General features: G+C 41.2%; 1 protein-coding gene across 1 annotated transcript in view; it reads right to left on the reverse strand.

The window, feature by feature from the left end:
* Positions 1–13679: 13679 nt before the first annotated feature.
* LOC311515465 (uncharacterized protein) overlaps positions 13680–17539 on the reverse strand; it is a 297106-nt gene continuing 293246 nt past the window's right edge. The window contains exon 4 of the transcript XR_014710144.1: positions 13680–13825. The gene's annotated coding sequence lies outside the window, so the exon portion shown is untranslated. The remainder of the gene's footprint in view (positions 13826–17539) is intronic.

Raw genomic sequence — 17539 nt, forward strand, 5'->3', positions numbered from 1 at the left:
CACAAGCCAGGTGTCTCTTTACCTAGGTCTTGGTCTTCTAGCCAGCCACGGCACTTCTCCAAACTTCACTCTGCTCCAACTCCAAACCACTCTGCTCCAACTCCTTTCCCTGGCTGATTGAAGCAGGGGGGTTTATCAGGTGACTAGCTTCAGGTGCTCTAATTGGCTTCAGGTGCTTTTAATTAATCTAGAGAAACCTTTCTTCCCTCTACAGGGAATAAGGCTTCTCCTCATCCTAGGACTTCCATCTCTCTCTTATATCACCCTCCTGCTGCCTTCTGGCCATGCTGTATCACACTTGATTAAAAGAACTTGTAGGAGGCTTTAAATGTGATCCTGTAATTTAATAAAACAGTATACATTTGTTGTGCTTAATGGTATCTTTTCCTGGGTTTTTCCTTCAAAAGTAATAGCAACCAGTAAAACTCTGCCATCTCTTAAACCATGTTTTAAATGTTTCACAATACATTTCCATACAGTCATGGGATAAGGAAAGTCCTCTCATGGATCTGTAAAAATAAATAAATAATTTAAATAATTATTTATTGGTTAAATAATAGAAAACAAAGGGAAGGACTAAATAGTTAGTTTTCACACAGGTAAATAGCAGGATCTCCCAAGAATCTGCACTGGGACTTGTGCTGTTCAACAAATTCACAAATGATCTGGAAAAGGGGGTAAACTGCGAGGTGGCAAATTTTGAAGATGATACAAAATTACTCAATATAGTTTAGTCCAAAGCTGACTGAAAAATTCCAAAGGGGTCTCAAAAAATCGGGTGACTAGCCAACAAAATGGCAGGTGAAATTCAATGTCAATAAGTGCAAAGTAATGCATAGAAAACCTAATCCCAACTATACACATAAAATTGTGGGATGTAAATTAGCTGTTACCACTCAAGAAGGATATTGGTGTCATCGTGGATAGTTCTCAGAAAACATCCACTCAATGTGCAGGGACAGTCAAAGAAGCTAACAGAATGTTAGGAACCATGAGGAAAGGGATAGATAATAAGACAGCAAACATCATAATGCCATTATCTAAATCCCTGGCACCCCCACACAATGAATACTGCAACCAGTTCCAGTCAGCTCATTTTAAAAAAGATATATTAGAATTGGAAATGGTATAGAGAAAGTCAACAAAAGTGATTAGGGGTATGGAACAGTTTCCATACAAAGAGAGATTAAAAAGTCAGATGGTTCAGCTTAGAAAATAGATGACAAAGGGTGGCTGTAATTAAGGTCTATAAAATCATGAATGGTAGAGAGCAAGTGAATAAGGAAGCGTAATTTAGCCTTTCACAATAATACAGGAACTAGGGATCACCCAATGAAATTAAGAGGCAACAGTTTAAAACAAACAAGAGGAAGCATTTCTTCACACACTGCACAGTCAACTGTGGAACTTGTTGCAAGGGAATGTTGTGAAGGCCAAAAGTATAACTGGGTTCAAAAAATAATTAGATAAGTTCCTGGAGGATAGGTCCTGCAATGGCTATTAGCCAAGATGATCAGAAATGAAGCCCCATGCTCTGTATGTCTGTAATCCTCCATCTGCCAGAAGCTGGGACTAGATGATAGGGGATGGAGCACTTGAAATTGCTTTGTTCTGTTCATTCCCTCTGAAACATTGATACTGGCCACTGTCAGAGACAGGACACTGGAATATACAGACCACTGGTCTGACCCCATATGGACATTCTTATGTTCTTACCGTCATGGAGATTCCGAGCATCCAGAACCACATATATTTCAATGGAAAATGGTTTTCAAAACATAATTTTTGCTAAGCTCAAACAGTATACCAAATAATCTTACCCTTAGCCCAGGTTCTGCCATCCACACTCTTAATGACAACCACCTTACTCTGAGTGTACCCCACTGAAATGGGGCTATTAGTGGAGTAAGATGTTACTCGGATGTAAGGGTGGCAAAATCTAGTATTTAGAGAGCTCCTTTTACATAGCATCTCAGATTCCTTTATGAAGCAAGATGAGAAGAAAGTTAACATATCTGATAAAGATTTAAACCTAGATTTAAAAGTTACTGTGTACATTAAAAAGAAAAGGAGTACTTTGGCACCTTAGAGACTAACCAATTCATTTGAGCATAAGCTTTCGTGAGCTAGAGCTCACTTCATCGGATGCATACTGTAGAAAGTGTAGAAGATCTTTTTATATACACACAAAGCATGAAAAAATACCTCCTCCCACCCCACTCTCCTGCTGGTAGGGTGGGAGTATTATCATCCCTACTTTGTTTCCCATTACGATAGTTAATTATTAATTAATTAATAATTAAGCATAATAATTAAGCATTATGTCATCCATTAAATGAATGTCCATCTGCGGAAGGGTCAGCGGGGGCGCAGCCAGTAGTCGCATCGGGCGCCCGGTCAGAATCTCATGAGGGCTAACTACAGTCTTTCGATTGGGAGTGACCCTCATACTCATTAATGCCAGTGGGAGGGCATCTGGCCACTTTAAGTTGGTCTCAGCACAGAACTTGGCCAGTTTATTTTTCAAAATGCCATTCAGACTGCGGATGGTGGGGGCAGTGGAGGTTGTGCTGAATCTGTAAGGCTACACATAACTCCTTTACAATCTGTCCAGTAAAATGAGTTCCATGATCACTGTTGATACTCATAGGGATGCCAAATCGTGGTACGAAATCCTTAAGCAGAAGCTTCAAAACAGTCTTGGCATCTGCTTTTCTCCAGGGAAAAACCTCAATCCAATTTGAGAATACATCAACTAAAACTAACACATATTCATAATTACAACATTTAGACATTTGAATAAAATCAATCTGAATATTTACAGAAGGTCCCCAGGGAGGGGGATGGGCTGCCTGCCTAACTTTAACAGCTTTACCAATGTTGTGTTGTTGACAAATCGCACATTGTTGGCAGTAATGCTGGGCCACAGAGGAGAAGTCCGGTGCATACCAGTCTCGTTTATCTACAGCAACCATCCCCCCTTTGCTTACGTGAGCCATTCTGTGGTATACACAAGCAAAATAGGGAAAAAGCATCTTAGGTGCCACCAGGAGGCCACCTGGAGAACGCCAAAGGTGATCAGTGTGTAAAATGCATCCAGCAGCACTCCAAGAACATTTCTCGGCTTCTGGCACTGCTTCCTGGATCTTGACAAGATCTTCAAGGGAAGCTAACAGAGGCTGCTTGATTAAGGCACAAGTGTATGCAGCCTGAGGGGCAGAAAGGGCCGCAGTTTTGGCTGTAGAATCAGCCAAAGCGTTTCCATGTGTAACTTCATCATGAGGGGTTTGGTGAGCTCTACATCTAACAACAGCAATAGCTTCGGGCAATAAAAGGGCATCCAAAAGAGCAGATACATACAAACTATTCTTGATAGGAGAAACAGTGGATGTAAGAAAACCCCTGTATTTCCAAAGCAACCCTAATCATGTACCACTCCAAAGGTATAGCGGGAATCTGTATAGATAGTAACTGCTTGATCCTAAGCCAAAATGCAGGCTCGAGTCAAAGCTATGAGCTCAGCCACCTGGGCTAAAAACACAGAAGGAAGGAAAGCGCTTTCGATAACAGCATATGAAAAGCACACAGCATAACCAGCAACCAATTTGCCCTTGGAATCTTGCAAGCATGAGCCATCCACAAAGTAAATAAGATCAGGATTTTGCAAAGATATGTCCATTAAATCATCCCTTGGATGCGTCAGCACAGACACCACAGACACACAGTCATGTGACTCCCCACCCTTCGGCCCGGGCAACAGGGAGGCAGGATCATAGAATCATAGAATCATAGAATATCAGGGTTGGAAGGGACCTCAGGAGGTCATCTAGTCCAACCCCCTGCTCAAAAGCAGGACCCATCCCCAATTAAATCATCCCAGCCAGGGCTTTGTCAAGCTTGACCTTAAAAACTTCTAAGGAAGGAGATTCCACCACCTCCCTAGGCAACGCATTCCAGTGTTTCACCACCCTCCTAGTGAAAAAGTTTTTCCTAATATCCAACCTAAACCTCCCCCACTGCAACTTGAGACCATTACTCCTTGTCCTGTCCTCTTCCACCACCGAGAATAGTCTAGAACCATCCTCTCTGGAATCACCTCTCAGGTAGTTGAAAGCAGCTATCAAATCCCCCCTCATTCTTCTCTTCCGCAGACTAAACAATCCCAGTTCCCTCAGCCTCTCCTCATAAGTCATGTGTTCCAGACCCCTAATCATTTTTGTTGCCCTTCGCTGGACTCTTTCCAATTTATCCACATCCTTCTTGTAGTGTGGGGCCCAAAACTGGACACAGTACTCCAGATGAGGCCTCACCAATGTCAAATAGAGGGGGACGATCACGTCCCTCGATCTGCTCGCTATGCCCCTACTTATACATCCCAAAATGCCATTGGCCTTCTTGGCAACAAGGGCACACTGCTGACTCATATCCAGCTTCTCGTCCACTGTCACCCCTAGGTCTTTTTCCGCAGAACTGCTGCCTAGCCATTCGGTCCCTAGTCTGTAGCTGTGCAGGATTTAGAATGGGGTAGTGAGCCAAGGTAATATGAGACGAAGACAGCAACACAAGCTCATATTTTGTGGGATGAGAAGTGGACAGATGCTGTGTCTTAGATTTTAACAGAAGTGCTGCCACGGCATGAGGTGCAGTGACAGTCAAGGGTGATCTTAAAACTATAGACTGAGATAATTGAACAGGGAGGAAACCCAGCTGCCACCGCATCTAGGGCAGTACTGTAATAAGCAATTGGATGATGTTTATCTCCATGTTTTTGCATTAGTACAGCCAAAGCAAACCCATTATGCTCATGACAGAAAAGAATGAATGGTTTAGCATAATCAGGAAGCCCCAAGGCCGGTGCACTAGAAAGTGCCTTCTTAATAGCTACAAAGGCTTGTTCAGCCTATGGGGACCAAGTGGCTCAGGAGTGCCTGACTTAGTCAGATCCTGCAAAGGCTTAATCATTGTTGCCTAACCCAAAAACCACTGTCTACAGTACCCAGTCATGCCAAGCAAAGTTCGCATTTGAGAAATAATACCAGCCCTAGGCACATTTAAAATGGCTGAAATACGAGAATCTGATAAATGGTGAATGTCAGGTAAAATATCATGATCAAGATAATGAACTCTAGATTGACACAGCTGGAGTTTGTCCTAAGTTGCCTTGTGACCCTTAGCAGCTAGAGCAGTCAAAAGAACCAAAGTATTAACTTTACAGGATTCAAAGGAAGGGGAAGCCAACAAAAAATCATCTACGTATTGTATAAGCACAGATTTGCCTGGAAAGATCACATCATCCAGATCCTTCTTTAAGATCTGGGAAAACAGGGATGGAGACTCGATATACCCTTGAGGTAGGCGGGTCCAGGTATACTGACATCCTTTACAGGTAAAGGCAAACAAATATTGACTATCAGGATGAATGGGAAAGGAAAAAAAGATGAGCAAAGATCCACAACAGTAAAGTATGTGGCTGAAGGGGGAATATAAGAAAGGATTGTGGCTGGATTTGGAACCACACAAAAAGAGGGCAAAACGACAGCATTAACCGCGCAGAGATCTTGAACAAAGCAACAGGTATTCTTTCCTGGCTTCTTGACAGGAAACAAAAACTAGTAGTGGGAATAATAATACCCTGCTGTAATAAAGAAATCCATTACTTGGGCTCTTCCTTCCTCTGCTTCAGGAGGCAGTGGGTATTGTGGAACCTTTTGCAGTGGTTTAGAAGAGTCAACAAGAATCTTAACTGGTTCAGCTGTTCGAATTTGTCCCACTTCATTTGCATGTTGAGACCAAAGAGATAGGGGAGCTTGTGATAGCAAAAAAACAAGATCAGGGCTGAGAGCTATCTGTAATTTAGTTGGCTCTGCTGAATGAAGTGTGGCCAACACCAGATTGGTATTCTCATCAGGAACTTGTAAGAATACGCCATCTGGTGTGCAGCAAATAGTACAGCCTAATTTGCACAAAATATCCCTTCCCAGCAAATTCACAGGAGAGGAGGGGCTAAGTAAGAATGTGTGTTGGTCAGAAAGGGGCCCCAGGAAAATAGAAAGGGTTTTGTAACAGGATGTGGAACAGGCTGGTTTGAAATGCCAATGGCATTAATAGATGAAGAGGACAAAGGAACAGAGGGAAATTCTAAGTATCTTAAGGCTGATCTGCTACCTCCAGCATCCATTGTCCTGCAATTTTACAATTTACATATGGGCCTTCTTGATTAATAGGAATTAAAGGATTCATGATGCAGTTACGTTCCCTCAGGCTGTCCTAATAAGAACTGTTTGGTGGGTGAAAGGCCAGTGCTTCAGGATTTGGGAAAGGGCATGGAAGATTCTGAGATGGTTGGTTTGGGCATTCGTTTCTCCAGTGTCCCTCTTGGCCACAAAAGTGGCATGCAGTATTCCCTATCGGGGCAAGATATGAGGGACCTCTCCCTCTCCCCCAACCTCGGCCTCGCCCTCCCCTTCGTGCCCCACGGCTTCTATGTTGATAAGTTTGCAACTGCAAAGCCAAAAGTTGTATTTCAGTACTTTCCTTCTTCTGCTCTATGCAAGCTGTACAAAGGTTGGCAACTGTCACCAATTCAGAAAGGGATTTAGTCTACCAACCAATGCAGATAGTCCTTAATTGCTGCTAGACCTTAGGCAAAAGTACCTGAACAAAGGCAGCCCCTACTGCCTCTCTGGCATTTTCAGCTGGCTGGGCAATTCCCGAGTGTTGTTCAAATACCTTAGTCAGTCTGTCTAGATAATCAGCAGGGGGTTCTCTTTTGTTCTGTTTACAGTTATTAATCTTTGTCCAATCAGTTTTCTTAGGACAAACCTCCGCAATGGAGTTCAAAAGATGGTTTCTAGCATCTCTTAAATCACGTTCAATTCCAGGGTCAGCATCGGGCCAATCGGCCTGCCTGGAAAGCCGTTGTCGAACTTCGGCTGGCATAACTACTCGCAGGAGCTGATTAACATCCGCCCATGATGGATTATAACACTGAATCACTGTCCGGAGCTCTTCTCTAAACTTTTCTGGCTCCTCTCTGACATTAGGAAATTCTTTTACCAAGTTTCTAAGGTCCCCTGGTGTCCACGGGGCATGAACTATAACCAAATCCCCTCCAGCACCAGGCAATTCCCTTAAGGGAGCCTGGAGCGCTGATACCTGGCTCCTAGTCAGATAACGAGCAACTCCATCAGAAGGGACAGGGTCGGGCGAGCTAGGATCAGGCAAGCTACTGGAAGGATCAGAGTCCCCTCTCTGGGGTCAAGAGGAAAGCCCTCCCTGAGGAAAAGAAAGAACAATTTGTGAAGTCGATACATGCTGTGGTGAAACTGATGCTGCAGCGTGGAACTCATTAGCAGGCACAGCCTGCAAAACATAAGGAGGGAAAGGCAAGGGCTGCTGCCGTGATACATTGCTGAAAAAATCCACAATGTCCTCAGCAGCTTCTCCCTCGCTCTCGATCTTGACTAATTGGGGATAGAGAGGAGCAGAGGGAATTTTTTAGGAGGGAGACATCCGGATGCTTTGCATTTAAGTTTTAAGTCCTGTAATTGAGTTTTTAATTTTTCCTGGGAGTCCTTTAGACTCCGCACTCGAGACTCGTGGAGACTCGAGACTCCCACCAATAGACAAATTGCTCCCATTGTGTATGAGAGATTTTTGGTAATGTTAGGGTTCCTCTGAGGTATGTAAATTTATCTAAATCGAAGGTACCTTCTGATGGGAATTGTTTAGATGGATTATCACGCGTATAAAGATTCCAACTTTCCAAATACCTGCAGGTCCTAGGACTATAATGTACGTACATGTGATATGCTGGGGTACCCTTAGGGAATGTTTAGACTGTCCCCCATCCATTTTCTAGACACATAGCAGGGAGCTAATAAGCTAAAAATATCTCTTCCGCTCGACTCACTCACACAGGAAAGATTTATCGAGGATGTCCACGACCTTCCTACACCTCCCTTCAGCAAAGAATGTCAGCTAGTCTCAGAGAGATGGCGCCGCTTACTCTGATTGCTTCCAGTGAGATGGTCAGACCAGTCAGTGGCTCATAAGCATGGGAGAAGGGGACAAGATGGATAGAGGCACACAACCCTAGACTCAGGCAGGCTGCTCGCCGGGCTATGTCGTGCAGAGACAGCCCCACTAGTCAGGATCTTTTACTGATCCACTGAGGTGCAGTCCACCGGGCTTGCGTTAGAGACAGCCCTGGTCATGAGCCTTTTGGCTTCGCAGGATGCTCTGGGCATCTTCCGGTGACCCTCATTCACACTGATACACACACACACACCCCAAGGCCTCTATTCCTGCGTACCACAATGCATCTTTACCTTATGTCTGGACTTAATACAACCTTTCCCTTATGTGAGGCAGTAACAACGCCTCAGTACCAGTACATTAACCTTATTTGGGGAGGCAAAACAGTTCCCCAACACCACTCTGTATTTGATCTTGCTGTACAATCAATAAATTCGGATGGCGTAAGCCCAAAAGGAACAGACGGCCTCACGGACAGTCCTCCTCCAATACTCCAACAGAGATTTCAAAAGGTCTTTTACCTCTATTGTGGCACCATGGGGTTCGAAGGGGAACGGTCCGCAGCAGCTGCCGTTGTCTCTGCAGGTGTTGCCATCCCAGACGAGCCCCCAAAATTGTCAGAGAAAAACACAGTTCTCACTCTCTGGTTGGGTGCAGCAAATCAGACACACTTTATTACCTCAAGCAATTGCACACAGAGGGAGAGAATGCACTAGGACACTAGGTTTCCCCTCACCTAGGCAGGTCTCTGCCAGATAAACAATTAGAGCAAGTATTTATACCTTTATTACAGACAATAATACGCCAAAACTGAATATTGTTCATACTTATTCCTTCATGATATCTTATTTTTCTTACCATTTCTGTTATAGTCTGCATTCTATTCTTATCTAATACAAGGTCACAATAGCTTCTTTCACAGTTGTTTTCCACTCGCTTCGCACTATCCCCGCTTCTACAAATCTCGCGTTATTAAAGCTAGAGTTAGCCTATCTTCTGCTCAATATAGAGGCCAAATTCCCTTTATCTACTTCCACAGCAATAAACCTCCTCAATAAACTCCTATTTTTTGTCACAAAACTCATTGGGTTGATTCAAATCACTCCTGATCTTTTGGAATTTTTTTGCTTGTTCCCCAATTCTTTAAGTGGTTACTGATTCTATTATTGATTTTCAATTAATGACTAATTTGAAAAGCTGGGGATTGCAGGGTTCTAGTTCCAGAATCAGGGAAAACTGCATTAAGGTTATCAAGATCAGTGTCTGGCTGGGAACCACGATGTGCACAATGATGTTACTCATACCAAAGGCAAAGCAAAACTTTAAGAAATGTTGTTTGCACAATTAGTAAAGACACAAATGCTTCAAACCACACAAAAATAGCAATTATATAAAATTAAATTGATATTTTGTACCATTCCTTACATATACTCACACTCTTCCTTGTGGATCTGCTGGTAAGAGACAAGTGGTAATCTACCCTGTCCCTGGCATGCCAAATGAGTCTAATGATTCAGATCTCTCCCTTACATGGTGGTCTAGCCTATTATAGGGCCTGACAATTGCCATTAATAGTCATACAAATGTCCATCCTTCTTCATCCACATATATCTTCCTCACCCTAATAATGTTGGGGTGTTCTTATCCTATAGGTTAGTATAATAATGATTTTAACTTATCATCATGTATACCTATTCATTGCCAAGCCAAGTTTGCAGTTACGTGGTATCACTTTGTACAAACCCCCCCCCAGCACAATGTTCCCAGTTCCACATAGTTCTATTTCATTGTTGGATCACTTACTTATGCTAAGGCTCATAGGTGTCAAAGCCTTATGCTACGTGCTTAAGCTAATGCCATACAGCAGTGGTTTTCAACCTTTTTTTCATTTGTGGACCCTACAAAATTTCTAATGGAGGTGCGGACCCCTTTGGAAATCTTAAACATAGTCAGCAGACCCTCAGAGATCCATGGATCACAGTTTGAAAACCACTGTCTTACAGGATAGGCCTGTAGGTTTCTTGCCTTAGTGCTAAGTAAAATGCTAAGCTTGCTCTATAAACTACATGCTAAAATGTCTGCCCTTCCTTAGTTGGAGACCTAAATTTCATTGTTTGCAATAAGACCGGGTATAGATTTACTTTTATTTTGAATTCCATTCATTCTTTGAATTTGCTTATATATTTCTGAAAACCTTGAATCTTTAATTTCCCACAGAAGTTTCTCCAACTTCCTTTTTGGTAATACTCTGTGCCACCATCTTGCATCTTTTATAATTCATTAAACCTTTTTACTATTCAATGTCTGTTTTGCTGGCTTGTGTGATTTCTTTCTTTCCTTGATTGCTAATTTACAAACCTCTTTCCACCAGGGAACCAGATTTCTAAGTCAGGGCAATTTGATGTTTTGGAGATGGCCAGATCAGCTGCTGCTGTAATTTCTTTTATTACATTATAGAATCTGCCTAGCTTGTCATTTGTACAGTTACTGCACAAATATTCATCACGTTTAATCTTGAAAAGGCCCCAGGTAGCTTTCTGAAAATTCCAGCTAGGAACAATTTTTGTTTTTGACAGTTCCTCATCTGTTGTATTCAGTAAATACATTGCTTCCCATTCTGTCTTCTTCTCAGCTCCATTTACTAGCTATATTATTATTTGTTGCAATTCTTACAACCAAAGCAGAAAAGGATCCATCCACTGAATTAAATCTAATAGGTGCTCATGTATTCAATATTACCAGGTTATGGCATATCAATAAATTGTTCTAAACATTTACTAATTTAGGTCAGTTTACTTACTTCCCCATAGCTCATTATGACTATTAAATTAGAATTTTATCCTGTTTTTGTTTTTCATTTGTATTCATTCCTTCTTCTTCAAATCCTGATATTTCTAGTCTTTTTTATTTTTTCCTGATCTGAGACCATTCCCGTTTCTTCTCCTTCATAGCCCAACTTTCTCTTCCCCTCTCCCAATCTATTAGTTTCAACATTCAACATTTCAATGGGGGAGGGGGGCAGCCAGAGCCAGCAAGCCTGCTTGCCACCCAGCCCGTTTCTACAGCACACCCTCACTGTCCTCAGCCAGACTGTCCTCAGCCCCAGCCCAATCTCCAGAGGACCTCCAGCTGCTTCAATCCCAGCCTCCAGCCAGGCCCCTCTCCAGCCAGCCTCTTCAATTCTCTCAGCTAAACTCCCAGCCAAAGCTTCAGCCAGGGTGACTGTCACAGGGTGGCTAGCCCTGTAAATGAATTAGTTCCAGTTCTCCTATGCCGAAAGGGGGGCTCCCATTTGGCTAATTAAGAGGGTAGCACCTGGGGAGATAAAACACTGTGGAAAATCTGAGGGGAGGGATTCAGTGAGAGAGAGAGAGAGACCTGGTGAGTTAGGTCTGCCAGAGTACAGAGACTGGAGGAGGTCTCTGAGGAAAGCTGCAGAGAGCAGAGAGTTCCCTGGAAAGAGGAGGGAATTATCAGGAAACCAGTGGACGGCTAGCCTGCTTTCTTTCAAAAGCCAAAGCCAGGGGCAGGAGGTTGGAAAGGACTGAGAGCTAGGAAGTCAGTGGAGGGGTTAAGCCAGCTGTCCTTCCTGAGCCAGAGAGCCAAGGCCAAGGATGGCTGGAGAGGGTTAAAGCCTGATGGCAGTGGCATGAGTTGCCTGTTGACTTGCAGAGCTGAAGAGATGAAGCCAAAGGGTCAGAGAGAGCTGTGCTGGAGATCAGGGATTATGGTGAAGGATGCCAGGGTTGTGTTTGATGTATTGCCTAGATTCTGTGTTGGGACTTATGTGCAAGGGTCATTTGGGTTAAGACAGGCTGTTTGGACTGTTTCAGGGAACTCTGAAAGGGGAAACTGAAGCAGGTCCACATGTTATGCCACAGTCAGCAGCAGGATGTAGGGCCGCTGTCAAGGTTCATTCCCCACTCTGAACTCTAGGGTACAGATGTGGGGACCTGCATGAAAAACCCCCTAAGCGTATTATTTCCAGCTTAGGTTAAAAGCTGCCACCACCAAAGTGTTACACAAAGAACAGGGAAAGAGCCCACTTGGAAACGTCTTTCCCCTCAAAATCCCCCCAAACCTGACACCCCCTTTCCTGGGGAAGGCTTGATAAAAATCCTCACCAATTTGCATAGGTGAACACAGACCCAAACCCTTGGATCTTAAGAACAATGAAAAAACAATCAGGTTCTTAAAAGAAGAATTTTAATTAAAGAAAAAGTAAAAGAATCACCTCTGTAAAATCAGGATGGTAAATACCGTATATGGTAATCAGATTCAAAACATAGAGAATCCCTCTAGGCAAAACCTTAAGTTACAAAAAGACACAAAAACAGGAATATACATTCCATTCAGCACAACTTATTTTATCAGCCATTTAAACAAAACAGAATCTAACGCATTTCTAGCTAGATTGCTTATTAACCCTTTACAGGAGTTCTGACCTGCATTCCTGCTCTGGTCCCGGCAAAAGCATCACACAGACGGAGAGGACCCTTTGTTTCCCTCCCCTCCCCACGCCAGCTTTGAAAGTATCTTGTCTCCTCATTGGTCATGTTGGTCAGTGCCAGCGAGGTTATCTTAGCTTCTTAATCCTTTACAGGTGAAAGGGTTAGGGTTAGGGTTAGGATTAGACTTGCCAAGTTTGGGACATCAAAATGAAAATTCACCCTTTAGGAGCAAAGCAGCCCTTTTATAAGAACATATTGGGCATACTATGCCTTTTAGAAGTCTGTAGGGTATGATGAGGGATTGCTTTTCCAGGTGTTCTGGAGCAATGTTAAAAAAAAACATAAATCTGAGTGATACTATTATCAGAACACTAAATTATACAATTCAAAATGAACAGCTTAAATCTTTCAAAGTCTGTAGTATCTACTGCACAAACATTAGAGCTGTCCACTTTGTAAAGCTAGGCAATACTTTACAAGAAGCCTTGTATAAACTGATCTCACATGGTGACACACTGAAAGGAGGAAGTCTGTTACTACAGCATCAGCTGGCAAGTGAAATAGCTTTTGCTGCTGTTATAAATAAAGCACAGTGGAGAAATCTAGTCTTCATTTGTGAAGAGCTAGTCACTCCAGAGGCTAGCAATTTAAGATGCATTTTCTCCCTATTTTACATTCACATGCATACAAGTACTATGGTGCTCATCACTATAGTATCTAAGTGCTGCACAAATACTCATGAATTTATTTCTGCTATACCACTGTGAGATAAGCGGGTGGGATTATCCCCATTTTATAGTTGGGAACTGAGGCACTGAGAGACTGTATCCACTAATTGTGGGTGCTCAACTGGAGTGCCTGGGAACAGAGTTTTCAGAATACTTAGCATTATATATAAGCTAGGCAGAATTCAATTTTTCTTTTTATGATTTTGATGGATTAATGTATATTTTGAAGCATTTTTCTATTTTAAACATTTAAATTTTCATAGTTGTGGAAAATTATTGGGGGGGGGCAGGGTTAGCCACTAGCTATTTAATGAGAGTAGACACTGAAATTCAAAAAAGTTAAAAGCTTTATAACCAATGAAACACAAATTGTCAATGACCCATGTCAAAATATACAAAGTAAATATCTTTAAGTCAAACTCTAATAAGTTCTCAAGCAGAATTTTTCTTACTTTACCTATCCGTAAATTTTGATGATCATAGATGGGAATACTTTTTCTTCAGTTTGTATGTGTACAGTGAAAGGGAAGCATTCAACTGCCTTAAACTGGATACCATCCTCTCTCTTCCTGCAGTTTCCTGGTACATTCACCACATACCTTCCAACTTCTGCAATAAATAAAGCAGACAACATTCTCCTTTACAATACAAACCAGATTCACACCCAGAACAAGTCCATCCTATGCACCAAAGAAAACAGGGCCCTGTGGAAAAAATGGTATGTGATCATGTCATTTAAGACTATCCTAATGTATATAAACAAGGGGGTGAATTAAGGTTGAAAAGGCAACCTTAATTTTGGCATTTCCTAACTTCTGAGTGTTTGACTTTACAACCTTAATAGTACTCTTTGAATGTGATTTGAAAAAAACAAAAACAAATTCCATCATGGCACAATCTTATCACATTTAGGGGCTGTGAGAGGATGAAGCATGCCAAATCACTCTATGGAGATGGTACATGCACAATGTATCCAAGTATAAATCTTAGGAGTTGTAAGAGGCTTGAGCATGTTCAGGGTGTGTGAAATCTTCAGAAATGTTGACTGCTAAAATCCACTTAGCATGTGTTTAATGCAATTTTTCAATATGCTTATAACTTGGCCAAATTTGGGTCTCCCCCCGCCCCTAAACACAGGAACAGCACAAGACACATTCCTGACACAAAGGCCACACACCTCTGTCAAATTCTAAGTCTCTGCCCCAAGCATAGGAACACTAGAGTTTTCCAAAGAAAGTGTCAACAGTTTTATTTGTAAAATAATGCATCTTTCCATAGCCTTGTTCTCAGAAATGGCTGAACAGTTTTAGCTAGAATTTTCCAAAACAATTACTTCAGACACTGGGCATGGAAAATTTCAGCCCAAACACTTAGTTTGGCAAAGTTATAAGGAACTCAATAAAGGATCTTATAATGGGAAGTGTCAGAAAACCTTAATAATAACAATGCTACCAGGTCCGCCTATAGTGAGGTTGAATTCCCACAGATCCATACTTAATCAGAATCCCTTCTTTGTGCATATGAGGAATTAATCTGACATTTCTAACATTTCAGACAAATGCAGCTCATCACACTTTATTTTTTACACCAAGAATATTCTAACACCAGGTCAAATAAGATCATCATCCAGTGTATCCTAGTCTATTAGAATATACTCCACACAGTAAGACTGGGAAAGAAGAGTATTTGATTACAATATTGTCTGAATCTTTGTCTGGTTCCAGACATACTTCAGCAGCTTTGGAGAATGTTTACAGAATATGAAGTTTTACGATATGCATCTTTCCTAATTCTAATATATATTTATAAAAACGCTCCAATAATGTTTGTTCTTTACATCCCCATCTTGTGAGTAGCTGAGCACTTTCAGCTTCCATTGACTCTTTCTCATTGCACTCAAAGGGAGTTGAGGGGGCTCAGAATCTGGCAGGAAGCACAGGATCAGCCTCTTATATACTAAATAGATACTTTCATAATAACAAAGATATATGCTACTCAATTTCTTACCTCTGTTACAAGTGATAATTATTGCCAACCTATGGTGCCTGAGAGTTTAAGCTTGTTGTATGTGTTTGTAACTGAAGTAACATATGTTTTTGTAAATGATCATCCCTTGCATTTGCTTATAAAAGCTAAATCACTACTAATTTATTGTCCCTGCGAGACCACCAGGATATTTTGATGATGCATACTATGATTAACTGCTAGTGCTACAGCACCTCCTTAATGCATTTACTCCATTGCTCCTGTAAACTCATGTCTTTATCACTTAAACATAGCTGATGTAATCATTATGGTAGAACAAAACTGGAAAGCTACATTGCAAAAAACCCTAAAATTCCACCGCTTAAAATAAATGTTAGAATTATACAGGTGGAAGGGCAGGAAAGATGGTAGAGGTTTTTTTAAAAGATAAAAAATGTTAATTACTTTTATAAAGGAATTAAAATATTTATTAGCCATTTATAAACATATTAAAATAAGACAGTATCCAATTTTACTGTATGTTGATTCCAGTTGGTTGTCTCCAATATGGAAAAGTGTTCGGGTGACATTTTAATCTTCCATGCCCGGGAAAAATCCAGAACACAGCATTATAAAATAGCAGGAAAAGGCACCTGCTGTACTTTTAAGATGCCTTTAGTGCTGCATGAATTGGTGACATCATTGGCTGCTGTACTCCTTAGCTAATTTGTGAAATAAGCAAGTCTTTGGTTCAAGGATCTCCAGAATAATCCAAATGTTTTATTGCATGATCCAGTGCATGCCTATTTAATAAGCAAGATTTACTTATTCTTCAAAGGGCATAAAGCTTGTTTGTAGGTATGGCCTCAATTTATCAATGCATACTGGTAATGTGTACAGATCTAACTTACTAGGATTTAAGTGAAGAGCATATTAAGTTCTTGCTGCAATGAGTCACACAAAAAATAACACATTATTTTATACACATTATAGGAGAGAACTAATCAGTGTGGTTTGACATTTTTAACATAGGTTTTAGTGTCGATATTAGAACAGCCCAACTGTTAAGAGTTTTATTTACTAAATTGCTGGAGTTTACAGTAAATAGCACATCTTAGAACTATCATTGTTTTCCTTCTACATTAAGAAGCAATACAATTAAAAAAAAAGCAGCATGCCTTTATCGCTTTATATTCGTAGGAATTTATAACATATTCTAACGGAGTGACATCTGTATTTTCCTATAGATTTTGCATCACATGTTCTGATCCATTAGTTAAAATACACTACTTGAATGCCATACGTCATATCACACAACACATTAAAACATCTCTTTAAAGCACCATTAGTGCCTCTTAGAAATCTTTGAAAGATTTTATTCAGTGCAAAGTTTACCAGGCACCATTTTTTATGACAGTGGCATACAAAGGGTATCTTCATTCCTTAAAAGGAATGCTTCTGCTGTTTATACCACCTTGAAACATTTTGATGCCAAAAAGAAGAGGGATTTTTTAAAATGATTTCTATGACATCGAGATCCCTTTAAGGGCTACAGACTATTGTAGAGTCCTATAACTGAACTTCATGTCTATCAAGTATTTTGAGAGTCGAGTTCTTATTTGTGTTTTACGAGATACGATGGCAGATTACTTAAGGCCCTATACTCCCCTGTGCCATGAGGCACACAGGGCATTCATGCTGAAAATCAGAATGAAGTGTACGCTGGGAGTTGTGACAATACCATTTACATCTCCCATCAGGTAGTCATCAGCCCCTCCATTTTGAAAATAGGGCTTGATCCAAAGTTCGCTGAAGTCAGACTGGAATATTAGATCAGGTTTATAATGCGCTTTTGAGATTTCACCTGAATTTGTGGGTTGTAGCTGGACAGACATGGAGAGGGGCAGGGAGGGGAGCCATGGAATATCTTTCCTGGATGGTATGAGCAACCAGTATACACTGAATAAGGTTCACCATTGCGGAGTTTTATGTAGTGAGTGAGGCAAGGGTCTATGGAAATGTATTTTTAAACACATATTTGGTTCACCCTTTCCTTTGAACTCCTCCTTTGAACAGAGACCAGGCCTGGGAATTTCATCCTGCTTGGTGAAACTTTCAGAAATGTATGATCAAATGGAAACAAGGGGTTATAATGGTCAATTCAAGTGTCCACAGGCACTCTCAGCTACCAGTATAATATACATATGTGTGGTTGGGGCAGTTGGTTTACAAAATCACTTTTGCATCTATTAGACAGTACTTAGTACTCTTAATGTGACAGATTTTTGCTTTAGTCTAATAATTTTGACTCCTATTTTAAGATCTTACTGTGCTACAATCAGTAAATAATGCTGCCAA

Source organism: Lepidochelys olivacea (genome assembly GCF_965140295.1).
Source record: "Lepidochelys olivacea isolate rLepOli2 genome assembly, chromosome: 2".
NCBI lineage: Eukaryota > Metazoa > Chordata > Testudines > Cheloniidae > Lepidochelys > Lepidochelys olivacea.